Source organism: Aotus nancymaae, unplaced genomic scaffold (genome assembly GCF_030222135.1).
Source record: "Aotus nancymaae isolate 86718 unplaced genomic scaffold, 86718_ANA_hifiasm-v0.15.2.pri h1tg000079l, whole genome shotgun sequence".
In the NCBI taxonomy this organism is placed as follows: domain Eukaryota; kingdom Metazoa; phylum Chordata; class Mammalia; order Primates; family Aotidae; genus Aotus; species Aotus nancymaae.
Window position 1 is genome coordinate 12,904,604 of NW_026988494.1, and position 27,594 is coordinate 12,932,197.

Below are 27,594 nucleotides of genomic sequence, written 5' to 3' on the forward strand. Positions count from 1 at the left end.
AGGGGTCGTATAAATCACTGCCTCCCCATCAATGGGGGCTATTCAATTCACCAATCAGTAGTGCATGCTGTAAGTTTCACAGTCATTGATTTTGTGCTTTTTGTGACAATAGTTCAACAAAAATAATTTTTTTCAACCTCACAATAAATTTGACAAAACATTTTGTGCAATTGAATTCCTATAGTCCCCATTATTTCATTATGGCTGAGTTTACTGTGTTTTATTTTGAAGATGCATGTAATAAGTCTAGAAGACACGAGGATTTTATAACATCACTTGCATCTGGGAGTGAAAGTGGGAGGCAGTTTTTTTTATTACATGTTCCTTAATGGAATTTTATACTAGGAGAATAAATTACTATTCTGTGACAAAATTAAAATTTAAAAAATTGAAGACTTTTAAAGTAAAAAGTTTGGTAGATGAGAGGTTCCATCTCTAATCGGGATAACAAGTGACTCCTCTATAAACACCTAGAAAACTAGACAAACTATCTGAAACAATCATTTTCAAACATTGGACAATTGGCAACTAAGGACTGTTTTTCTGCAGTTGAGAAGAGAAACAAACAATGTACGATCTACAGTAGCCCCTGATTTCTCCCTGGGGATACTTACTGGAGCACACCATTGACAGCAGAACCCAGACAGAGCTTGGAGAAATCCCTGGGTTAAAGGGACAGAAACACTATTTCAGGAGGACTAAGTGAACATCTTAGATTTAAAGTAGGAACTAGCCAAAGAAAGAGCTTCAGAAATCAACATAGGTTTCCCTTGAGTGATCCAGGGACTGACTTACTAGCTCAGCGAGCATCCATCCCTGGATCTAATATCTAATTTCCCCTCCTTGAATGTCCAGGGTAACCACCTTGAGCTGTGTTCATATGTGCAAATGACAGATTCATCTCTGCCTCTCAAGACTTCATAAACCTGTGTAACACGTTCTACCTTTTATGGAAAACATACATAATTTCTCAAGCAATTAGCATTTCCAGTGTTTGGAGAATTCACTTAAACTTTGGGATTCAAAGTTGTGGGTAAAACACTTTACTCACTTCATGTTTATCTTTATAATTGTGCCTGATTTTTCCTCCTTTGATCTCCCTTCTTGTTCTCAGAAACAAAATAGGTTTCTTGTCTTATCTATTAACAAGTATAGCAATTTTGAAAGAGTCTTTTGTTGCTTGATTAAGATGAGTGTGGTAGTTAATTTCATGTTTCAACTTGACTGGGTTGCAGGATGCCCAGATAGTGGTTAAACATTATTTCTGGGTGTTTCTGTGAGAACATTTCTGAAAGATATTAGCATCTGTGGAATAAGTAAAGCAGAATGCTCTCCCCAATATGAGTGGGGATCACACAACCTGTTGAGGGCCTGAATAGAACAAAAATGCAGAGGAAGGTAGAATGATTTCTCTCTGCTTGACTGTATGAGGGGAGATATTGATTGTCTCCTGCCCTTGGACGAGGCCTTATACCATTGTCACTTCTAATTCTCAGGACTTCAGACTTAGGCTGGAATTCACACCACTTCCTTCCCTGGGTCTCCAGTTTGTGGAGCACAAATAGTGGGGACTTTTCAGGCTCCATAACTCCATAAACACATGAGCCAATTATTACACCATGTATCTTTACACACACACACACACACACACACACACACATATCCTATTGCTTCTGTTTCTCTAGATTGCCCTGACATACAACACAGTTTCTCTCCCATTTCCACAGACTCTATCTCTTACCCACAGTTAAATATTGAAATCATCTGTGCATCTTTTAATACTCTAGAAGTCCAGCCTTCCCTAAATAGACAGACTGAGTATCTCTGAGGCAGATCAGATTTCCATATTTCAAAACACATGCTTTAAAAGAAAATCTTATTTTAAGTAAGAGTGACACTTTTTGGCGGAAGGCAATTGTGGAACAAATGGGATTTTCAGGCCTGGTAATCCCAACACTTTCGGAGGCATAAGCAGGAGGATGTCTTGAGCCTGGGAGTTTGTGACCAGCCAGAGCAATACAGTAAGATTCCATCTCTATAAAAAATTTGAAAAATTAGCTGGTCATGGTGGTATATGCCTGTGGTCCCAGCTACTCAGGAAGCTGAGGCGAGAGGATTGCTTGAGTCCGGGAAGTCAAGGCTAGAGTGAGCTGTGAATGCACTCCTGCATTCCAGACTAGGCAACAAAGTGAGACCCTGTCTCAGAAACAAAACAAAACCAGAAAAAGAAAAAAGTATTTGATTTCGATACTAATTTATTCACTTTTGACAATGTAAGTTACGTTGATGAGGAAATTCAAAGAAAGTATAATGTACTATGTGAATGATCATATTTGATCCTGACCTACTAATGGGAAGTCTTGACTAATTGTATAACTAAGAATAATGGGTTTCAATTAAGGTAAATTAACATATATATAATACTATGTATATATTAATATATGCAGCATAAATGACAGTTATTTTCTTTTCAGTTTAGCCTGAGAATAAGGTTGCTTTGATTATATATGTAAACTTTTAATAAATTCATGTTTACTCCTTTATGCATCACACTAACATATATGTTCTGATTGCTGACTAAATGGATTAAGGATAATTTTGTTCTCTCTACTTAGTATCTAACCCATGGAAACCCAGGTTTTTGCAGTTTCTACTCCTTAATGACTATAGAAGAACAATGGAAAATATGCCACATTGTTAGAGATCATGTTACTTTATTATGCCTGAACTTTCCCTAAAGGTTGAGACAATTTAATAATTACAGTAAGTTACACATATATATAAACTGGTCATACAATATAGCTATTAGGATTATGAAACTAGCTATACAACTCAATGAAATTTAGATATGGATATGTAATTCTATATTTTTAATTTCCATTCTATCATAATTTGCTATTAATACGGCTCTGCATAATCAACTTTCATGAATATATCAAAGAGCAATGGTATGATGAGAGCTAAGTGCAAACTATGCAAGTTAGTGACTATGAAACAGCGACCAAAGCAAGTCACATACCATTGTTTTAAATAATTTTTTAATGTTTTGTTATATGTTTAAAGGCTTACAAATAAATCTCTAAATTCAGAAACTTGCATAGCTGTAATTTTTAAAACATTTCATCGCTATCTTGGTTAGCAGCTTCCTGTTTTTTTTTTTTTTTTTAATTTCATACATTTAAACAAATGTTACAGTACAATGGGAATGTCCTGGTATGGAAAAAGATAAATCTGGAATTATATTTTATGTTTGGTTTTGGTTATGGTTTTAAGAAATAAACTCCTTTTAGCTAATTTATTCTGAAAAATGGGAATATTATATTTAATATTTAAGCCAAAGAATTATTTTTTGAATCTATTTTAAAATATTGTGCTCATATTTATATCTAAAATGTTTCTGTCATTCATTAATATGATTAAGATAAAACAACTAAAGAAAATTGTTGGTAATGAACCAGAGAGATCACTTAGCTCCAAATTAAATGCATTGCTTGGTGATATTTCTGTTGCTTCATAGTATAATAACATATATTAAATGCTTTATAGTGAAATTATTATATATATTATTAAAAAGCATCAGTAAGAGCAACAGATTGATAGTGAGTCTTATCCTGAAATAATACTCTTTTGCTCACACTGTGTAAGTATTTTGTTTCAGTTTATGTCTTTAAATGACTAAAAATAATTATTTAAAGCAAGAAAGCAGGAAGGCCATGGAAGGCACTGAGACAGAGGTTAATAATTTATGCAGAATTTTCTTTCACCTTCTTGTTCCTTCAGAATCCCTCCTTGAGATTTCGTGGGATACAAGATTATCCAACTAAAAACTACATTTCCTATCAGTAATCCTATCTTTTTTTTTTTTTTTCAGATGGAGTATTGCTCTGTAGCCCAGTGATCTCGGCTCACTGCAACCTCCACCTTCTGGGTCCCGGTTCAAGCAGTTCTCCTATCTCAGCCTCCCAAGTAGCTGGGATTATAGGCACGAGCCACCATGCCAGGCTAATTTTTGTATTTTTTAGTAAAGATGGGGTTTCACCATGTTAGCCAGTCTGAACTACAGTAGTTTTGAACTACTGACTTCATGATCTGCTCGCCTCAGTCTTCCAAAGTGCTGGGATTCCAGGCGTGAGCCACTACATCTGGCTGAATTTTTCATTTTTAACCATATTATTAATGGTGGCATTAAAGTAGGCCCTGACAGGTTCTATGCTTCCAGATTCTCCCTTGATTTCCTCTCATAGTGTATGAGACATGTGTGAGGACACAGCAAGAAGGGTTCTCACTGTAATGGAAGCTTATATCTGAAAGATGTTGGGTAATAGAAATGGTTTCTCCTTCCTCACCCGTCTCTAGACACTTGCAATACGGCCAACACTTTCCTTTCTATGGAAGCAGGAACATGAACATAAGCTATTTAACTATTTTATATTTTGTCAAGAACAATTTTTATATCTACTGATGCAATAAAAAATAACTTGTCAGCTAATTAATAAATATTTCAAAAAGTATGTTTAGCACTCTCCTTTCCCTCAAAGTTGTTCTGGTTTGGACAATAAATTATATAGCCACACTACTTTTTGGTTATCATTTTAAAGATTAAACTCGCCTATACTTCCTTTCCCCCTGAAGTTGCCTAGAAAATTGCATTGTTGTAGCTCCCGTGGAAGCAGATACAGAGGCCATGTGTTGAGCATGCATGGTAGTAAGAACCACTAAATATGGATGTCTGGGAGAAGACGTGGAACAGAGCCTCCCACCCGCCCTGGGTCCTTCCACTGCACACTCTTACTCAAGAGAGAAATAAAGTACCTTCTTTTTAAGCATTGTATTTTGCTTCCTTGTTGCTGTCTCCTAAGAAATATATTCCCTAAATAATAAAGATCAAACATCACTTGTACATATTATGTTAGAAGTCACTCATAGAGAACTTAGGCTTAACTGTACTTCTTGTGAGTAATTAGGGGGGGTGTGTGTGTGTGTGCGTGCGCGCGCACCATGGTCTTGTTCTGCCACCCAGGCTGAAGTGCAATGGCACCATCACAGCTCACTGCAGCCTCAACCTCCTGGGATCAGGCAATGCTGTCCCTCAGTCTTCCAAGTAGCTGAGACCACAGACATGCCTCCCAGTGCTCAGCTAATTCTTTGATTTTTTTTGTAGAGATGGGGGTCTCACAATGTTGTCCATGCTGATCTTGAACTCCTGGGCTCAACCCATTCTCCCACCTCAGCCTCCCAAAATGCTGGAATTACAGGCATGAGCCACTGCACCTGGCCTGTGAATGATTAAGTTTTAAAGTTAATCACTAAGGTGAAAATCATGCAAAGTCAACAGTATCAGCATACTTCTCTCATTGAACCTAACAGAAACCTGAACATTGGAACAGACTAATATTTAGTAGAGCATGAGATGAAGCAGTTTCTTGCAGTTTGGGACTATGTCATGGGAAATATGTATGTCACCTAAATATCACACTCAGAGCAGTGACATGTTCACACTAGACGTGACTCTGAGTCATTGAACCCAGATTCACATGCCTTATCTTTGATTCCTCCAGGGTATATGGACCCATGATGGAATCATTTGCCTTTAATTGGTTATCCAAACCGTCCTCTCTCTTAGGACAGTATGACCATGGTATATTACATAAAATCTGGAGGTCCTTTAACACTCGGCTTCTGTTGGGTCAGATATATTCCACCTCGTCATTTCCTAATGTAACTGTAAAAGCTTTCTTCTTATTTTTACTCTAAATAAGAATATGAAACCATCCTGAATCAAGTCTTGTTAAAACACTTGCAAGTATGCTGATTTTAAAAAACAGTAACATTTGTAAGCTATAAGTAATATGAGACAGATGATATATGGCAAAGTATAATACTCCATACAATACAGATACTATAATGTTACCTCTCTTCCTTTATGATTATTTGGTTTGTCACCTAGATGCGCTGATTTATACTATTCTGTTTCTTCCAGATTCCAAGGGTTTGAGTCTTGAAATGCTTATGACTTCAAACCATTGCTCTTCTGTTTAGTGATAATTTATTTCAATTATGTTTCTAAGGGGTAAAAAATTGCTTGAGAATGGTTTAAACCTATTATATTGCTGGATCCCCAGCTGATTTTATCTTACCCCAGAGAGAAATTTCTTCGGCCAGGTGCCTGAGGGAATTGGTAGTCTGAGAAGTCCTAATACTTAAAATAATTTCAAGGTATTCATACCTTAATCCTACTTTTAAAATATAAAAATGTGTCACAGATCTCCATGTCATCTTTGGACAGGGGGCCTGCTAGTCTTGTCTGTCTTATTCCAGTTTTAGCACGTGTGCAACTGAAGTGAGCATCTTAAGGACTGGAGTTCCTACACTATAGTGTTATGACAAGCTTAATTCTGTTTTCTCTTTTCTTCCAGTACACAGTATTGTGGGTTTCCAGGCAACCTCAGTGGTTAACCAGGATCCCTACTTTTGAGAAGCTTTAAAAAACAACTTTTCTCCCCCTAAGTCCCCAAGGCTCTCAAATGCGCAGCTCAGACTTTCCTCGGCTTTCTCCAGAATAATAAATTTCCTGACATGAAAAGAGTTCTGAATGCTAGATTCCTCTTTCTAACTTCTGGTCCTATCCAGTCGCAACCTAGTTGTTCCCTACTATCTCACTAGTTTGCTGATGGTATTAATAAAACAAACCAAAACACATTTTTGTCATATTATTAGAAGCCCAAGATTGATGGCTTGATAATAATCCTATATTGTATTATGGATAAAAGTTTAAAATTCTGTGTCTCACTGCCATGTTTAAAATAAAGTGTTTTCATCTATTGCTTATGAGCAGGAGACAACAGTGGCCTTAACTTTCCTCCATCTAGACGAAAATTTAAATAGGCTTCCTTCTGATGCTAGGGGCTTCACTTGTATGTAAATCACCCACTAGCCTCTGGCCAGTTTTACAACATGGAAATGACTCTCAAGAGTCTGGGAGTTAACACATTGAAATGTAATCCTCTAGAAAGATAACACACCAATCTTTTTTCAGTCTCTGTGAGGGGTTAGGAACCTAACTTTCCTAAATTTCACTTAGTAAACACAATGGCCTAATCACATTGACCAACCTCTCTCCTAACAGCATACAGTAGATTTCCCTAGCTAATGCAAATTCCCCTGCCTTCTGTTTCAGCAGAATTGAATTCAGTCTTTCTCCTCTATTGAAATAATCTTGACCTCTTTTGCAATAGTCTTAAATAACACTTTCTCCACCTCTTTAACGCCATCTCTTGTAATTTTTGACATTTAACAAAACATTAATTAGTTCTGGAAATTTACCCTTTTTTTCCTCCATGGATTCAGCAGCAATATCTAAAAGAAAAAAATTCATCAACCAATCACTTCTATATTTTTGATATAAAGGTAAAACACTGCAAACCAGTGGAACTGAATGTAAAGTAATTCAGTTTTACAGAACACATCAGTTTTTTTCAGGCTCTTAATTTTATTAAACATAAAAGGGCAATATAAATTCCTGTGGAATTCCCCTTTTACTTAAGAATTCATTATCAGAGAATTACTTTAACAAGACTGTTTTGTAAGAGGCTGTGATTGCATTCAAAAATTAGAATGGGAACAATGACTTGTAAAAATTAAACATTTTAAATTACCACTTATTATATTCACTGTGTCTACGGTTTGACATATTTCTTTCAGTGGCCGCAAAATTATAAAACTGATACAAAATAATATCTTTAAAAAATTAAGAAAGTTCTTTCTTCTTAAAAAGATTATAAATATAATTCAAATGGGCATGACACTTTTACTAAATAGATTGACTTTTTTGCTTCAAAGAACCCATTTGTACGTCTAAATTAATTTTGGTCAGTATGTGTGAGTGCATGTGCGTGTAGATGTGTGGATGTAAATGGCAATAAAGGGGAAGGTGGAAAAAGGGAGATGGTCTGACTTTTTTAACATAATTTTGAAATACACAAAACATACGTACTAAAAACAAGGATTTGGTGAAAACTAAGTATTGCGAACCAGAAAAAAGACTTGAAATTGGCATATTTAAGACTTTAATATATATTATTAAATATATAGCAAATATAAATCTTACACAGTTTAGCTCCCATATCTCCCAGTCTCTGTGAGAGGTTGGGAATCTAACTTTGTAAGCCTCAGTTAGTAAACACATCTGGCCTAATCGCATTGACTAACCTCTCTCCTAACATCACGCAGCAGATTTCAGTAGCTCACGCAAAACTCTCCTGCCTTTTATTTCAACAGATATGTCAAACGTTACAACGATACAATAATTGTGTAAGATAATATTAGATTGACTCCCAGAATCACACTCAGCTTGATTACCAACCTTTCTCCTGCATCTTACTCACCTATGTCTTCTGTGCATTATAATATAAGTTATTGTAATATAGAAATATGGACTTCCTTTAAATTCCACTTTCTGCCTAGGAAATACCAATATTTTTGAGTATGTTAAGTGTTTCAAAGCATTCAAAAATGGATAATGTAGGAAATATACCGCAAAATGAGGTCTGATTCTTATCCCCTTATTCTTAATTGTTCTTCCTCTCTCATGTCTGTTTCACTGATGAGTATAAAATATTATTTTCATATATTAAAATTTATAGAAATAAGATTGATTTGATCACCCAACCAATCATTTATTGAGTGTACATTAAAAGTCAATTTGTAATCTTGAGAACAGCTCAGGAAACAAATGAATGGTTGGCTTTGACATACATAACAGAAATACCAACATATCACTAAAAACATCATACTTCTGACTATCCAGATTCTCATGTAAGCTCTTTTAAGGTTAGAATTTATCATTTAAAAAATCATTTTATCAAGTCATTCTTGAGACAGAAAAGTAGAATTAGAAGATCATATATTGCTGTTTCAGTAGCTAAAATTTTAAGTAGTGTTTTTAATCAACTGACAGCCATGTAATTCCTAGTTTTACATACAGATATTCACGAGAAATTAAAAACTTTGAAAATTATTTGTCTCATTCTACTAATCAATTTAAACATTTCATTTATTTCATTATGTTTCTTCATTTTTCTTGACCTCGAACACTTCTTTCCAGCCCAGTATTAAATTTAATTAATGTCTAATTTGTTTACTTGGTTTAGTTACTTTTGATTATGTTTGGTACATGTCTTATGAAGCAGGCACGGTCCTCACTCCTCCAAATTCCTAATGGTCATACCCCAAGACACATACCACAATGTAAACACACACACACACACACACACACACACACACACACACACTGCAGTGGATCAACACATAAAATACTCTGCTGGCAAAAACACCACACATCAGGGATCTCTCAGTGTACTACCCACTTCTGTAATTTATCAGGACTGTTCAATTGAGGTGAGTCTACAGAGATTCCTATGGCAATTTGAGTGCTAAGCTATCTAACTAGTGGTTAGACACTATTTGAATAATGCACTAAACATAACTCTTGAGGTTCTGAAGAATTTATGTACTTTCCAAGGAACAAGAAGTTACAAAATCCTGAATAACACAAGTTTCTTATATCCTTTAATAGAAAAAGGAAAGCTGATATCAATATGAATATTATGAATATACTTCATATTTACTTCTATGTGTGTCAATTTTTCTTTGTTTGTAATATATATTTTTATGTTACTGGGAGTAACAAACATCTTAGGAAAAAGACGACAAGAAATAAAATTTTCATTGTTACACTGTGCTTTGGTCCAGTAACTCTGCACTGCACATACAGGCTATAAATTGGTGTTTTGGGGAACCGCTTTGATATTTCATTTTAATAGCTCATTCAGAAGAATATATTTGAGCAGGTCATGTATTACAACTGATTTAAATTTTGTTCCATATAGAAATGAGTTTTCAAAAATATGTCTGAAGCCTGGATACTGTGAAATGCTTTATCATCATAGAATAATAAAATGCTAGCCATTAGTTACTCAGAAATTGTTCAATAAATCTAAGATGACTTAGATATAGTTATAAGTGAGAATGGATCATTAATGTTTGTAAAAATTAATGCTGTCATTTATGATTGAGAATAAAAAACCAGAAATGAAATGTACTTTGATAGATATAAATGATAGATATAAATTTACATAAAGCAAGAGAATAATAGATGTGTTAAAATGTTTGTTTTATAGATAAGAATTTTGATGAAATTCTGTTCAATAATATGAATCAAATGTGTTTTGTATACTATATCAGCAGTTACATCATTACAACCTTTTAAATATTCCATTAACTTCAAAATGTACTTATCACTGAAATAATCTGATTAAATGAATTGTGATCATGGATAAGGATTGGTGTAAGCTGAAAACAATACTACACTTTAAAAATTATGTTTCTTTGTGTATTACATGAGAGAAGATGGTCAATAAATTAATTACTGCACAATGCCTACCATAATACATAAACCTGAGAGAAAATCAGTAAATGTTTACTGAATAAAATTGGTGAATTGCTTTCATTTTATACTATTTCCTGTTCATTTCAGATTATATCCAAATCTGCAACTCTAAATAAGGCCCAATTATTTACTCCTTCAAGTAGCACAAGACTCAAGAAGAAAAACAAAAGTTCTTTTTTATATTCTAGTCTCTATGTGCTCCAAATCACACTAACTTTTCTTGAGTCTGGTACAAGTACTGATGTCAAAGGCACTGTTACCACTGTCACCTTCTCTTGTGCCTTGAGGCTCAACTTTCCTAATTTACTTGAACTAATTTGGAAAAGTCCCATTTCATGATACTTTAGGCAACCCAGATATCTTTCACTAAAAGAGGTAATCTTCCTATGTTATTTTTTTTTCCAGAAAACGATATCAACCTCTACCTACACCTGACATCTAAATGTAATTCTTGACATTTCCTTCTTCACATTTCCATTTCCAATCACCAAGTCTTAGCAGATTTTACCTTCTCTATAATTCTTGAAATATTTTTTTCTCTTTCTGTCTTCATTGCTATCATGGGATCTAACCCACCCCTCTCTCACCTGGGCTATGGTGAGCACCTCTAAAGTGCTCTCCCTGATTCTCTCTCCAAAAAAATTTTCTCTGCTATATCTAGAATGACTTACTTGAAATGTAAATACAATTTACATTGCAAATTGCTCTGTTTAAAAACTCCCAAAGACTTCACATTGGTAATAGGATGAATATCAAGAGTCCAAAATGGAGTTCAACCAGCACGAAATCTTTTCTTTGTATTTCTCTCTCCCCTCCTCTGGTGACATGAATTTCTTGGATTTGAATGATTCAGTAATAATTTTTTTTCTCAAATGTAATATGCTTCTTGTCTCCTGGACTGTGGTCTTCTTATTCACATGCTTGTCCGACTACCACTCCATATTTATATAATTAGCTCTTAATCTTATTTTATTTTGTTCTTCAATCTTCCCCACCAAGGGAAGCCTTACCTGATATCCCTAAATAAAAGACTTCCATAATAGAGGCTTTCATAACAGTGCATAACTTTTCTTTGTAGTGGGATATTTTTAGTTATAATATCATTTTTATGTTTTTATATTATTCCTATTTATCATAAAGCTGAGCACACTCTTTGACAATAAGTCTAATGGACTTTTGATACAATTAGTAATTCAGTACATAATTGTTTTCTATAAGCCATGATCAGAGATTGAGGAAAAAAAAATATGCAGCAGTAATCTGTCACAAGTGGAAGGACAAATAGCCAAGCAATACTGAACTACCCATTCATCTCTTAAAAACAGGGTTAACGTATTTATTCCCGTTTTCAGGAGGAAGCATGGACAGACAGTTTCTTGCTTGCTATCCTCCCAAATCACTTTCTATGAAGAAAGTAATTAATCTGATAAACGACACAGATAACTTTGATTTTTACTGGTCTGCATTAACAAAATGGTGAATCCAAGAAGTTGAAAATGAAGAGACTTCTGAGCCTGTCTTTCTCAATTGCTATCTTTGGGTTCTTGAAACTGCTTGTTGAACAAAATAGGAGGCACTTGTGTAAGAGCTGCAGAGGCAGGCTCAGTCTAGCTGTTTTCATGAATCCAACTTTTACAAGAGTGACAGAATGTCAGAATTCCATGAGCCAAAACTTTTATAATGAGAGAGAAAGAAGGATATTTTACTTCCTAATCTAATTTTTACATATTTTAAATAAAGTTAATAAAGTTAACAAATAAAGCTGCACACACACGCACCCATAGACAGTCTCCTTGCAGTAGTTTTTCAATTGTTTAAACATTCACGAGAAGTGATCTGATTTTATATTTTCACTCTACCGATACTTGCAATAGGCTCTGGCTGCAAGACTTTTGTCAGTCAAATATTATTTGAGAAACAATATCTCTTCTGAGAGAGAGAAGATGTTGATACAGCCCTACATCTTCAGTAGACATGTGATTGTTTGAAACCAGCGACAGGTAAATGGCTTTCAGATGTTTGTATAACTGTTTTTTTTACAGTAGCCTGCAGTGGCTTTTTGACAGACATAAACCGTATTATTAGGCCTCAGAGCATTAGTATTAGGTTTTATTTGCTTATGTTAGGCATGAGAAGGTAGCACTATCATAGCTGCCCTAAATATTGTTCCTTGTCACATTTTCCCATTGAATTTAAAGGCAATGCAGGGATTGTGTCTAAAGTTACCTTATATCCATGTGTTTGCCCTAGGTTTCTGGAGCTCCCATTCTGAACATGGTCTCAAGGTGAATCTTCAGGGTCATAAATTTAAATTTATGAAGGATTGTTTTGTACCTCTCAAGGAATTTGGATTCACTACCAAGAGACTGTAGAGTTTATCAAAAAGAAGATAAAAAGGAATAAAGGTTCTTGCTGTTTAGGAACATGTCATCTTCTTTGAGTAATGCCTATCAGTGCTCCTCGAAATAGCTAAAGCATTAAATGTTTGTAACCAGTTCACAATGAGAGAAGTAGCTTCCATTAGAAATGACATCAATACATTACTTCTTTCATTGAGTAACCATTGCTACAAAAATATGTCTGCTGAATTAGTTAGCATACTTACTGAGATAACTGATTTGCATACTGTGGTAGCATTTTATAGACCAAACACTAAGCCCCACTGAAAAACTGAATAGAATTATTTGACAGTTAAGTATTGCTGAAAAAGTCTGGCTCTTAGTCTCAGGAAGTGATCAGACTGATCATGTGTTTTCAGCATGTAGTCATAATGCAACCGTATATCAATAGTGTATATTAGAAATTTTATATTATGCACTCTGCATACAATTTCTTATATAATCCTTCAGTACATGCATCAGATAGGAAAAGGATTTGGACTAAATTGCTTCACTAAGGTCAAACACCAAAAACCTCATTACAATGGCAATGTCAGAGGTTCCTCTTCCAATTAAAATAAAGAACGTTACCAAAGCTAAGTTCTCCTGCCATAATGAGAAGATATTGGATAAACCTTTTTTGAAAAATCATATATATTTTTAAAGCCATCCAAAACTCATGGGCCTAAAGTTTCAATGGGCTAAATTTCAGAGAAAAACAAGCCCTTCCTAGCTGGTCACAGATTAGCAGCTGAGCCCATCCCTAAGGACATTTGCTGGATCTAGCGATTTGAGTAGACAGAACGAGCCTGCGATGTGCAGAGTAACAGCTGGAATGCTGGGAATAAACAAAATATTTAATTTACAGAAAACTGTGGTAGGGGCTGAAAACTACAAAGATATGTGGTCTCCTAGCACTTATTTATTTCACTTTTCTTTTTAAATTGTACTTTGGGTTCTGGGATACATGTGCAGATCATGCAGGATTGTTGCATAGGTACACAAAAGGCAATGTGGTTTGCTGCCTCCATCCCCTTGTCATCCACATCTAGCGTTTCTTCCCATGTTATCCCTCCCCGACCTCCCCACCCCCACGCTGTCCCTTCCTTGGCTCCCCTCAACAGACCCCAGTGTGTGATCCTCCCCTGTGTCCATGTGTTCTCATTGTTCATCACCTGCCTATGAGTGAGAACATGTGGTGTTTGATTTTCTGTTCTTGTGTCAGTTTGCTGAGAATGATGGTTTCCAGCTTCATTCATGTACATACAAAGGACACAAACTCATCGATTTTTATGGCTGCATAATATTCCATGGTGTATATGTGCCACATTTCCCTTGTCCAGTGTATCATCAATGGGTATTTGGGTTGGTTCTAGATCTTTGCTATTAGAAACAGTGCCTCTATGAACGTATGTGTGCATGTGTCTTTATAACAGAATGATTTATAATCCTTTGTATAAATATCCAGTAATGGGATTGCTGGGACCAACGGAATTTCTATTTCTAGGTCCTTGAGGAAGCACCACACTGTCTTCCACAATGGTTGAACTAATTTACACTCCCACCAACAGTGTAAAAGTGTTCCTATTTCTCGACATCCTCTCCAGCATCTGTTGTCTCCAGATTTTTTAATGATCGTCATTCTAACTCGCATGAGGTGGTATCTCAATGTGGTTTTGATTTGCATTTCTCTAATGACCAGTGATGATGAGCGTTTTTCATATGTTTCTTGGCCTCATAGATGTCTTCTTTTGAAAAGTGTCTGTTCATATACTTTGCCCACTTTTGGATGAGTTGGTTTTTTTTCTTGCAAATCTGTTTTAGTTCTTTGTAGATTCTGGATATTAGCCCTTTGTCAGATGGGTAGATTGCAAAATTTTTTTCCCATTCTGTTAGTTGCCAGTTCACTCTAATGATTGTTTCTTTGGCTGTACAGAAGCTCTAGAGTTTAATTAGGTCCCATTTGTCTATCTTGGCTTTTGTTGCCAATGCAGATCCTGAAGTCCTTGCCTACACTCTCTTTTGGTTCCATATGAAGTATAAAGTGTTTTTTTTTTCCAGTTCTGTGAAGAAGGTCATTGGTAGCTCGATGGGGATAGCATAGAATCTATAAATTACTTTGGGCAGTATGGCCATTTTCACGATATTGATTCTTCCTAACTATAAGCATGGAATGTTTCTCCATTGTTTGTGTCCTCTCTTATTTCCTTGAGCAGTGGTTTGTAGTTCTCCTTGAAGAGGTCCTTTATATCCTTTGTTAGTTGTATTCCTAGGTATTTTATTCTCTTCGTAGCAATTGTTAATGGGAGTTTGCTCATGATTTGGCTCTCTGTTAGTCTGTTACTGGTATATAGAAATGCTTGTGATTTCTGCACATTGATTTTATATCCTGAGACTTTCCTGAAGTTCCTTATCAGTTTCAGGAGATTTTGGGATGAGACTATAGGGTCTTATAAATATGCAACCATGTTGTCTGCAAATAGAGACAATTTGGTGTCCTCTTTTCCTAATAGAATACCCTTTATTTTTTTTTTCTTCCCAATTGCTCTGGCTAGAATTTCCAATACTATATTGAATAGGAGTGGTGAGAGAGGGCATCCTTGTCTTGTGCCAGATTTCAAAGGGAATACTTCCAGTTTTTGCACATTCAGTATGATACTGGCTGTAAGTTTGTCAAAAATAGCTTTTATTGTTTTCAGATATGTTCCTTCAATACCTAGTTTATTGAGAGTTTTTAGCAGAAAGGGCTGTTGAATTTTGTCGAATGCCTTCTCTGCCTCTATTGAGATAATCATGTGGTTTTTGTCTTTGGTTCTGTTTATGTGGCAGATTACGTTTATAGACTTGCATATGTTGAACAAGTCTTGCATCCCCAGGATGAAGCCTACTTGATCATGATGGATAAGCTTTTTAATGTGCTGTTGCAATCCGTTTTGCCGTATTTTATTGGAGATTTTTGCATCTATGTTCATCATGGATATTGACCTGAAGTTTTCTTTTTTTGTTGAATCTCTGCTGGGTTTTGGTATCAGGATGATGTTGGTGTCACAAAATGATTTAGGAACAATTCCCTCTTTTTGTATTGTTTGGAATCATTTCAGAAGTAATGGTACCAGCTCCTCTTTGTACATCTGGTAGAATTCGGCTGTGAATTCTGAACCTGGACCTGGGCTTTTTTTGGTTGGTAGGCTATTAATTGCTACCTCAACTTCAGTCCTTGTTATTGGTCTATTCAAGGTTTCAACTTCTTCCTGGTTTAGCCTTGGGAGGCTGCAAGTGTCCAGGAATTTATCCATTTCTTCCAGGTTTACTGGTTTATGTGCATACAGTTGTTTGTACTAATCTCTGATTGTAGTTTGTACTTCTGTGGAATCAGTGATGATATCCCTTGGTCGTTTTTTATTACATCTATTTGATTTTTCTCCCTTTTCCTTCTTATTAATCTGGCTAGTGGTCTATTTTGTTGATCTTTTCAAAAAACCAGCTCCTGGATTTATTGATTTTTTAAAGGGTTTTTTTCATCTCTATCTCCTTCAGTTCTGCTCTGATCTTAGTGATTTCTTGTCTTCTGCTACCTTTTGAGTTTTTTTGATCTTGCTCCTCTAGCTCTTTCAATTTTGATGATAGGGTGTTGATTTTAGATCTTTCTTTGCTTCTCATGTGGGCATTTATTGCTATAAATTTCCCTCTAGACACTGCTTGAAATGTGTCCCAGAGATTCTGGTAGGTCGTGTCTTTGTTCTCATTGGTTTCAAAGAACATCTTTATTTCTGCCTTCATTCCATTGTTTATCCATGACATTCAGGAGCCAGTTGTTCAGTTTCCATGAAGCTGTGCAGTTCTGAGTCTGTTTCTTAATTCTGCATTCTAATTTGATTGCCCTGTGGTCTGCGAGACTGTTTGTTATGATTTCTGTTCTTTTGCATTTGCTGAGGAGTGATTTATTTCCAATTATGTGGTCAATTTTAGAGTAGGTGCAATGTGGTGCTGAGAAGAATGTATATTCTGTGGATTTGGGGTCGAGATTTCTGTAGATGTCTATTAGGTCTGCTTGGTTCAGATCTGAGTTTAAGTCCTGGATATGCCTGTTAATTTTCTGTCTCATTGATCTGTCTAATATTGACAGTGGAGTGTTAAAGTCTCTCATTATTATTGTGTAGGAGTCTAAGTCTCTTTGTATGTTTTAAGAACTTGCTTTATGTACCTGGGTGCTCCTGTATTGGTTGCATATATATTTAGGATCCTTAGCTCTTCTTGATGCATTGATCCTTTTACCATTATGTAATGTCCTTCTTTGTCTCTTTTGATTTTTGTTGGTTTAAAGTCCATTTTATCAGAGACTAGGATTGCAACTCCTGTTTTTTTTTTTTTTTCTCGCCATTTGCTTGATAAATCTTCCTCCATCCCTTTATTTTGAGCCTATGTGTGTCCTTGCATGTGAGATGGGTTTTCTGAATACAGCACACTGCTGGGTCTTGACTTTTTAGCCAATTCACCAGTCTGTGTCTTTTGATTGGGGCATTTATCCCATTTATATTTAAGGTTAATATTGTTATGTGTGAATTTGATCCTGCCATTTTGATGCAAGCTGGCTGTTTTACCTGTTAGTTGATGCAGTTTCTTCCTTGTGTCAATGGTCTCTACCATTTGGTACGTTTTTGGAGAGGCTGGTATTGGCTGTTCCTTTCCTTGTTTAGTGCTTCTTTCAGGAGCTCTTGTAAGGCAGGCCTGGTGGTGATGAAATCTCTCAGCAATTGCTTGTCCATAAAGGATTTTCTTTCTCCTCTGCTTATGAAGCTTAGTTTGGCTGGATATGAAATTCTGGGTTGAAAGTTCTTTTCTTCATGGATGTTGAAATTTGGCCCCCACTCTCTTCTGGTTTGTAGGGTTTCTGAGGAGAGATCCACTGTGAGTCTGATGGGCTTCCCTTTGTGGGTTACCTGACCTTTCTCTCTGGCTGCCCATAGCATTTTTTCCTTAATTTCAACCCTAGTGAATCTCATGATAATGTGCCTTGGGGTTGCTCTTCTTGAGGAATATCTTTGTGGTGTTCTCTATATTTCCTGTACTTGAATGGTGGCCTGGCTTTCTAGGTTGGGGAAGTTCTCCTGGATCATATCCTGAAGAGTGCTTTCCAGCATGGATTCATTCTCTCTATCACATTCAGGTACACCTGTCAAACATAGATTAGGTCTTTACACATAATCCCATATTTCTTGGAGGCTTTGTTCATTTCTTTTCACTCTTTTTTCTCTATTCTTGCCTTCTCGTTTTATTTCATTGAGTTGATCTTCAATCTCTGATATCCTTTATTCTGCTTGATCGATTCGGCTATTGAAACTTGTGTATGCTTCGCAAAGTTTCTCGTGCTGTGTTTTTCAGCTCCATCAAGTCGTTTATATTCTTCCCTAAGCTGTTTATTCTAGTTAGCATCTCATCTAACCTTTTTTCTAGGTTCTTAGTTTCTTTGCATTGGTTAGTACATGTTCTTTTAGCTCTGAGAAGTTGTTATTACCCACCTTCTGAAGCCTGTTTCTGTCAGTTCATCAGATTCATTCTCCATCCATCTTTGATCCCTAGCTGGTGAGGAGTTATGATCCTTTGGAGGAGGAGAGGCATTCTGGTTTTTGGTGTTTTCATCCTTTTTGCTCTGGTTTCTTCCCATCTTAGTGGCTATATCTACCTGTGGTCTTTGTGGTTGGTGACTTTTGGATGGGGTCTCTGAGTGGATGTCCCTTTCATTGATGTTGAAGCTGTTTCTTTCTGTTTCTTAGTTTTCCTTCTAACAGTCAGGCCCCTCTGCTGCAGGACTGCTGGAGGTCCACTCCAGACCCTGCTTGCCTGGGGATCACCCGCGGGGGCTGCAGAACAGTAAGGGTTGCTGCCGGTTTCTTCTTCTGTTATCTTCATCCCAGAAGGGTACCTGCCAGATAATGGCCTGAGCTCTCCTTTATGATGTGTCTCTTTGGGTATACAGGGTTGGGGAGCTGCTTGAGGAGACAGTCTGCCCCTTATAGGAGCTCAAGTGCTGTGCTGGGAGCTCCATTGTTCTGTGCAGAGATGCTAGGCAGGTACTTTTAAGTCTGCTGCACCGGAACTCATAACCACCTCTTTTCCCAGGTGCTCTGTCCTAGGAAGGTCAGCTTTATTTATAAGTCCTGTCATGCTGCTGCCTGTTTTCATAGATGCCCTGCCCCGCACAGAGTAGTCTAGTCACAGTCTGCCAGCAGAGGCATTGCTGAACTGCCGCAGGCTCTGCCCAGCTGCTGTATGAACTGCCTCGGTAGTGGCAGCCTACCTCGGTAGTGGTGGTCGCCCTTGCCCCCACTGAGCTGGACCATCCTGGGTCCAGCTGTGCTTGCAGCATAAAACTCTCAACCAGAGCATTTCAGATCACTTGTTTTGTGGGGGTGGTACCCACCAAGCCAGATCATCTGGCTCCCTGTCTCCACCCCCTCCTGTTCAGTTGAATGGGTGGTTCTGTCTCCCAGACATTCCAGGTGCCAGTTGAAACGGCCGCCCAGATTTGTGTGTGTTTCTGTCCGCCAATCCAGCACTGGCAGAAACCACTGTGCTGAAAACTCATGGCGCTTTTCAGCCTGTGAATCTCCTGGTCTATGGGCAGTGAAAATTTGTTTGGAATTGCTGTGGGCACTCACCTTCTGTGTTGTTCTTGCTGGGAACTGCAATCCAGAGCTGTTCCTATTTGGTCATCTTGGATCCTCCCCCCTATTTATTTCACTTCTTAAGAGACAGACTCTCATTCTACAATTCAGGCTACAATGCAGTGGCATGATCATGGTTCACTGCAGCCTTGAACTCTTGGCCTCAGGCAGTCCTCTTGCCTCAGCCTCTTGTGTAGATGGGACTACAGGAGCACAACATCATATCTGGCTAATATTTAATTTTTTTTGACACACAAAAATCCACTACTTTTCCCAGGATGGTCTAGAATTCTTGGCTTCAAGTATTTTTTCTACTTTGGCCTGCAAAGCACTGGAATTATAGGCATGAGTTATGGTGCCCGGCCTCCTCTAACATTTAGATACTAATTTCTGTTGGAAAAATTAATACAAAAAGAATATAAGTAGTATCTTGAGTATTTTCTTCCTGTACACTCATGGGATTGTTTAGTGCATCTTACTACCTCAAGCAGACCATTCTTTCATCAAACTCTCCAAGCTAAGTATTTACAATTTAATTTTTGCCTTACAATAAGCTATATGCTAAAATTCATTATGTTTGATGTTGACAGTCTCTGTTTTTGTATTACAATTGTAGAAAATTAATCACACTTTATTTCATGAGACATTGTAATTATTGTTTCCTACAAGTTTTTCTCTGGTTTTACTTATTTAATTCTTTTGTTCTTTATCACTTGTCATAAGCAGGCACTCAAATGTGTTTGATATAGGTTCTTTACTCTTAAAGCATCCCCATAACATAAGAAAGTTGTTTTCTGAGTGTCTGTATGCATATAAATATGAGTGTATACATTTTTTAAAGGGTATTGTGCTATAAATCTAATTTTATTTCTAATATTTTTTTCACAGAGCATGACATTGTTCATACATTCTCATATCACTGTAGGTTCTTTTAGGTTGTTTATTTCCCTGTAGCTGCTGCATAGTTTTCAATAAAATCAACCCACATTGTCCCTATGCAGTCTTGCAGTAGAATTCACACTGACACCCTGCTACCGTAAGATTCTCTTCTGTAAATATTCTCCTTATGAAGACACTTTTTGATTATGTGTCATAGTCTGTCAGGGATTGTGTTAGTCTGTTTGCATTGCCAAGAAGAAATACCTGAGGCTAGGAAATTTATTAAAAAAAAAAAAAGTTTATCTTGGCTCATGGTTCTGCAGGCTGTACAGGAAGCATGGCAATGGCATCTGCTCTTGTTGAGGCCTGAAGCTTATAATCATGGAAAAAGGTGAAGGGGAGCCAGCATCTCACATGGTCAGAGAGGGAGCAAGACAGAGAAGGGGGAGGTCCCAGGCTGTTTTAAACAATCAGATCTCCCAGGAACTAATGGAGCAAGAACTCATTTACTACTAAGGAGACTGTGCTAATTCCAAGCTTGTCTAACTTGCAGCCTGCGGGTCGAATGCAGCCCAGGATAGCTTTGAATGTGGCCCAACATATACATGGCCCAACACAAATTAAACTTTCTTAAAACATTATGCAATTTATTTTGTGTGTAAATTTTTAAAATTATTTTATTTTTAGGTCATCAGCTACTGTTAGTGTTCGTGTATTTTATATGTGGCCCAAGATGATTCTTCTTCTAATGTGGCCCAGAGAAGCCAAAAGATTGGACATTCCTGTGCTAAACTGTTCATAAGGGATCCACCCCATGATCCAATACCTCTCAATGGGTCCATCTCCAATACCGGGGATCACATTTCAGCATGAGATTTGGAGGGGACATACATTCAAACTGTATCAGGAATATATACCCAACAGTAAGATAGTTTGTAGGGTATGCATGTTTTTAAATTGGTCCTGCCATATTATTTTCCAAAATGTTTACAACTGTTTAATTTCCCATCCATTACCCATAAAAATTGTTTTACCTCATATTCTTATCATAAAATATCATCTAGAATTCTTATATCTTCTAAGCAAGTAGTGAAAATACATATCGCATATTATTTTTTATTTTTATTTTTTTGAGATGGAGTCTTGCTCTGTCACCCAGGCTGGAGTGCAGTGTGGTGATCTTGGATCACTGCAACCTTCACCTATTGGGTTCAAGTAATTCTCCTGCCTCAGCCTCCTGAGTAGCTGGGATTACAGGCATGTGCCACCATTCCTGGCTAATTTTTATGTTTTTAGTAGAGATGGGGTTTCACCATGTTGGTCAGGCTGGTCTTGAACTCCTGACTTTGTGATCCATCCACCTTGGTTTCCCAAAGTGCTGGGATTACAGGCATGAGCCATTATACCGGGCCACATATCACATTTTATTTGTGCACATTGGCATTTTTCAGATTACTGATAACATATTGGGATGGTGGAGGGACATTTTTCTACTGAGTTTACTATCTTCTTTGTTGATTTGAGTATCAATAATACTCACTTTGGTCTATCTAGACACTGTCAACATTTTCTATCACTCTGTTTTAGGTCTGATAACTTTATATACCAGCCTTTGTTGAAATGAGTCCTTATGATTTTTATACTTCTTCTAGAGTTTAATTTACATATTTAATTAAATTTTTTAGTTTAGTAAATTTTTTTTTTGAAACGGAGTTTCACTCTCGTTACCCAAGCTGGAGCGCAATGGCGCGATCTCGGCTCACTGCAACCTCTGCCTCCTGGGTTCAGGCAATTCTCCTGCCTCAGCCTCCTGAGTAGCTGGGATTACAGGCACACGCCACCATGCCCAGCTAATTTTTTGCATTTTTAGTAGAGGCGGGGTTTCACCGTGTTTTGTTTGTATGGTCTAATTTTTCATGGTATATTCTTTTACTTCTAACCTATTATTTTGGAAAAAACTCAAACTATTTTTCCTCTGCTCTCATACTCTGTGTGCACTCTTCTTCTGGGTTGAAGATTGTTCTCACAACAACAATCATCAATACAGAAGACTTCTATGAGCAAATGTGTAGGGAGTTTTCCCTACACACGAAGCAGCAGATACCAGCTGGGTGTCCTCCAATTCAATTCTGACACCGCTTACCTTGAGATAGTGTCAGATCCTGTAGGTTGAGGACTTAGTCTCCAATACTGCCCACCTCCCAGACACCATTGCAAGTTCAAGCCTCTGGAAATTCTGACTAACCTCCTTCAAGATGGTGTTCCCACAGTCCCCTTAGAGTTCACTTAATTTGTGGGGGTGGCTCACAGAACTCAGGGAAAAAGTTCTATTTACCATTTATTATAAAGATATTACAAAAGAAACAGATGAAGAGATGTGTAGGGTGAGGTATGGGGAAAGGAACGCATAACTTCCATGCCCTCCCTGGGCACCACCCTTCAGAAACTCCACATGTTCATCTATCCAAAAACTCCCTGAACAGAGTCCTCCTGGTTTTTATGAAAGCTTTATTACATAGGCATGATTGACAAGCATGTAGCATTGTGATTGAACAAAGAGAATAGAATCTCATACTCTTTTCAATAGATGGAGTGAGAAAACCGAGCAAGACCTATCTGCCTATCTGTTCAGATTCCTTTTAGCCTCTCTGTATAACATTCCTTCCTCCAGTGTATGGAGGAAGACCCTCTCTGGAATGAGAGTCTTTTGACCTGCATTAGATTAGAGTCCTTCCCTGGGCAGGTAAAGAAGGTCAGGAGAAGGTTGGAGAAAGAGACTGTTTCCCAAGGCCTGCTTCTGATGCCTAAAGTGACCCAGCATTACAACAAAAGATGGTAACAAGGGCCACATGAGTATGAGCCAGCAACTACAGACGAAAAGCAATATATATGTAAATAATCATAATATCATATCTCTCTATCCCATTATATATGCAGTTTCTTATACCTACTATAAAAATGTTTTAATAGTCATTTTGAAAATCTGTCACAATTGATGTTTTTAAATTTAATGTAATTATTGATATATTAGGAATCCAGTCTACTATTTTATTATGTGTTTTGTATTTGGTCTCCTGTTCCTTTTATTTCTGTATTCTAACTTGTGCTTTTCTGTGAACTATCTGAACATTTTTAGCCTTGCAATTTACTTATACTGTGTTGATTGTTTTTAGAGATAGTTATTTGTTTGTTTTGGTGGTTGGTCTATGGTTAAAACATACATACTCATTACAATCTATTAATGTCAACATTGTAACACTTCAAGTATGTCACCAACCGGTATCTTTACGCTCTTTCCAGTATAAATAATTATTTTAAATACTACCTCTACATACACGGATCTAGTGATCTATATTGACAATCATGTTCAGAAATGGCTGTTTTTATTTTCAACCATAAAAAATAATTTTAGAAACAAAAAAAGAGTAATCTATAATATTAACTTAGATATTTACCAAGAAAAGAATAATCTATAATATTTACTCAGATATTTACCTTTCTGTTTTCTTTCTTTTGCCTTTTTTTAACTTAAGCAAATGTAATTCAATTATTCTTTATTTCCTTTTAACTTTGTCTACATTCATAAACTATTATTTTAGTAGTTATATTAGTCATTATTCTATTTAACACTGGTTGATTAAAAGTGAATATAAATTACTACTTATTTGTCTTACTCATAAGACCAGAATCTTATTTATCTTTATATCTTTATTCTTATCATATTAATGTGGCTACAATTATTAACATATATTTTTAAATTATGTATTATTATTTAATTTTTGTGCAACATTTTGCATCAACCCAGATATCTACTCTCTTATATGTTATTAAGTTCCTTTCGACTGTCTTAGTTTTGGGCCATTTTCTTTTTTCATGAAGAATTCTTTAGTGTTGCCTATGACACCAACAATATCTATGAATGGTCCAGTGATGCTAGAAAATATGTGTATTATCTTTAAATTTGGTGATTATTTCCACCTACTGTGGTTTCCACTGGTTTGATCTTCTTAATTATTTGAAACTTTTTTTTATTTTAGTTGATCATATCTTGTTATTTTCTTATATTGCTTGATGTATCAGTTTCTACGAACTGTGTGAAAAATCTAATTATAGTCATTGATTCTCTATTTCCACCCATAACTCTGTCAAATTTTACATTATATATGTAAGTTTTACTTCATATTTGTGAATTAGGAGCACTTCTATTCAAAATTATTACATTTTCTTAACATATTGTTCCTTGTACCTGTATTAGTAGACAATTTCTTATCTTCAGATTTATTTTGTCACATTTTTAAGGTACAACATAAATTTTCTTTTGGATGGTACGTACCATATATTTCTTCTCTCATCTTTTTTCAATTCTCTGTATTATTTTATAGATTATTCACAACATATTGCTGAAACACCTGTTGCAATATAATCTGATCATTTCCATTTGTCATTGGCTCCTTTAACTTATTTGAATTTATTGTAATTAATATAATTTTATGCTTGATTTACTGTATTTTCATGCTAGGCAGCTTTCCTTCTTTCAACGACTTTCATTTGACAGGTCAGAATTTCTCCTAATTTAAATTTTAAATACTTTATTTTGATTTTTCTAGTGTTTGCCTTCAAATTTTTTAATTTTGCATTTATTTTTCCCTACAATTTTCAACACCTGTATCTTCCCCTTATCAGTTTCTATATAGATATATATCAACTGCCTTCATTTGGCATCCCCTAGCTTCCAATCACTATACTTCACCAAACTTGTATCCTCAAGAACAGTTCTCTTCAAATAGAAGTATGCATTGAGAAATACACAAAGATTTATCAAGGGGAATTTGGACATTGTTTTCGGATCCTCAAATTCTATTAGCATTCTTTCTTCATACTCTTTACCACCTACTGTTTAAAAAAGAACTTTTAAAAATAAAGGGATATTTTAAATCTGCTCCTTAACCTTACAATTGCCTCTAGGTAAAAACCTTTAGAGCATCTAATTAAAGGACACTTGAAAACAGGGAGGGGGGTTAACTCACATATATTAAACTTTAATTGTTAACCCACATATATTAAACTTGGGCTGAGTAAAACTGCTTAAATTTCCTGTTTCATGCATACTTTGCCAAGTATAATGAATCACTTTAACTATATTTTGACTTTTGGTGGGAAATTCTAAAATCAGATATAATATAGTTTGAGCACTTGGAGTATCCTGGTTTTTTTTGTTGTTGTTGATACAATCTCAGTTCTCTCATCAACCACCATTGTCAGAAATGCATTGCTCTTGAGAAAGTATCTGAGAGCATGATGAAAGCAGAGCAAATAAGCAACAGGGAGAGCTAAAAATGACTTTTTCACAAATTTAAACAAATTTTGTCTTTTCAGTTACATTTTTTTTAACTATTCATGAGAGAATGCCTAATTAGCTGGGAAGAAAAACATTTTAAATAGACAAAACGGTTGTACAAATAATACATTTTTCAAGATACACCAAAAAAGAGTCAATAAAGAGTCCTTTGTGACTTTTGTGGAGATTTGGGCATAGCTTACTCACTAGGAAAGATATTATTTAATTTTTAAAACGAAATAAGAGAGGACACAAACAGATGGAGAAACATTCCATGTTCATGGTTAGGAAGAATTAATATCGTGAAAATGGCCATACTGCCCAAAGTAATATACAGATTCAATGCTATCCCCATCAAGCTACCAATGACCTTCTTCACAGAACTGGAAAAAACCACCTTAAACTTCATATGGAACCAAAAGAGGGCCCGCATAGCCAAGTCAATTCTAAGCAAAAAGAACAAAGCAGGAGGCATCACACTACCAGACATCAAACTCTACTACAAGGCTACAGTAATCAAAACAGCATGGTACTGGTACCAAAACAGAGATATAGACCAATGGAACAGAACAGAGGCATCGGAGGCAACACAACATATCTACAACCACCTGATCTTTGACAAACCTGATAAAAACAAGCAATGGGGAAAGGATTCCCTGTTCAATAAGTGGTGTTGGGAAAACTGGCTAGCCATATGCAGAAAGCAGAAAATGGACCCCTTCCTGACACCTTACACTAAAATTGACTCCAGATGGATTAAAGACTTAAACATAAGACCTAACACCATAAAAACACTAGAAGGAAACCTAGGCAAAACCATTCAGGACATAGGCGTAGGCAAGGACTTCATGACCAAAACACCAAAAGCATTGGCAACAAAAGCCAAAATAGACAAATGGGACCTAATCAAACTCCACAGCTTCTGCACAGCAAAAGAAACAGTCAATAGAGTGAATCGGCAACCAACAGAATGGGAAAAAATTTTTGCAGCCTACCCATCTGACAAAGGGCTGATATCCAGAATTTACAACGAGCTAAAAAAGATTTACAAGAAAAAAACAAACAAGCCCATTCAAAAGTGGGCGAAGGACATGAACAGATACTTTACAAAAGAAGACATACATGAGGCCAACAAGCATATGAAAAAATGCTCATCATCACTGGCCATTAGAGAAATGCAAATCAAAACTACATTGAGATACCATCTCACACCAGTTAGAATGGCAATCATTAAAAAATCTGGAGACAACAGATGCTGGAGAGGATGTGGAGAAATAGGAACACTTTTACACTGTTGGTGGGAGTGTAAATTAGTTCAACCATTGTGGAAAACAGTGTGGCGATTCCTCAAGGACCTAGAAATAGAAATTCCATTTGACCCAGCAATCCCATTACTGGGCATATATCCAAAGGATTATAAATCGTTCTACTATAAGGACACATGCACACGAATGTTCATTGCAGCACAGTTTACAATAGCAAAGACCTGGAACCAACCCAAATGCCCATCGATGATAGACTGGACAGGAAAAATGTGGCACATATACACCATGGAATATTATGCAGCCATTAAAAACGAGGAGTTCGCGTCCTTTGTAGGGACATGGATGAACCTGGAAACCATCATTCTCAGCAAACTGACACAAGAACACAAAATCAAACACCACATGTTCTCACTCATAGGCGGGTGTTGAACAAGGAGAACACATGGACACAGGGAGGGGAGCACTATACATGGGGGTCTGTTGTGGGGGAGTGGGGGGGACAGCGGGGGGGTGGGGAATTGGGGAGGGATAGCATGGGGAGAAATGCCAGATATGGGTGAAGGGGAGGAAGGCAGCAAATCACACTGCCACGTATGCACCTAAGCAACAACCTTGCATGTTT

The 27,594-nt window shown here is 36.5% G+C and overlaps 1 protein-coding gene and 1 non-coding gene across 2 annotated transcripts in view; both read right to left on the bottom strand.

Annotated features, from left to right (window-relative positions):
• SGCZ (sarcoglycan zeta) overlaps positions 1-27,594 on the bottom strand; it is a 1,161,665-nt gene that overhangs the window by 400,507 nt on the left and 733,564 nt on the right. The window lies entirely within an intron of this gene.
• Positions 6,242-6,346, bottom strand: LOC135271508 (U6 spliceosomal RNA). The gene has a single exon (XR_010339669.1). It is a non-coding gene; the product is annotated as a U6 spliceosomal RNA (small nuclear RNA).